Here is a 270-nt window from a genome sequence, read left to right on the forward strand (position 1 = left end):
TTTAATTAAAAAAAAACCCTAAGCTAGCTAGGTAGGTTTTGTCCGATTAAAAAAATATTGTGACGAATACTGCGGCAACGCGAAGCGAACAGTGAGAAATAGGCAGAATGTTCGAGGAATGACGTAGAATGTTCCACAAAGAGAAATGTCAAGTTGGATGAACACTGCGAACAGCGAGAGAAAGAGAATGAGCGATAAACTTCAGAACCTTCTAGAGTTGCCATAAGTACGAGCGCAGGTATATAAGGGCGCCGCCACAGCGAAGTGAGT

Source organism: Rhagoletis pomonella, unplaced genomic scaffold (assembly GCF_013731165.1).
Source record: "Rhagoletis pomonella isolate Grant_MI unplaced genomic scaffold, Rhpom_1.0 Rhpom_scaffold_00003, whole genome shotgun sequence".
Lineage (NCBI taxonomy): Eukaryota > Metazoa > Arthropoda > Insecta > Diptera > Tephritidae > Rhagoletis > Rhagoletis pomonella.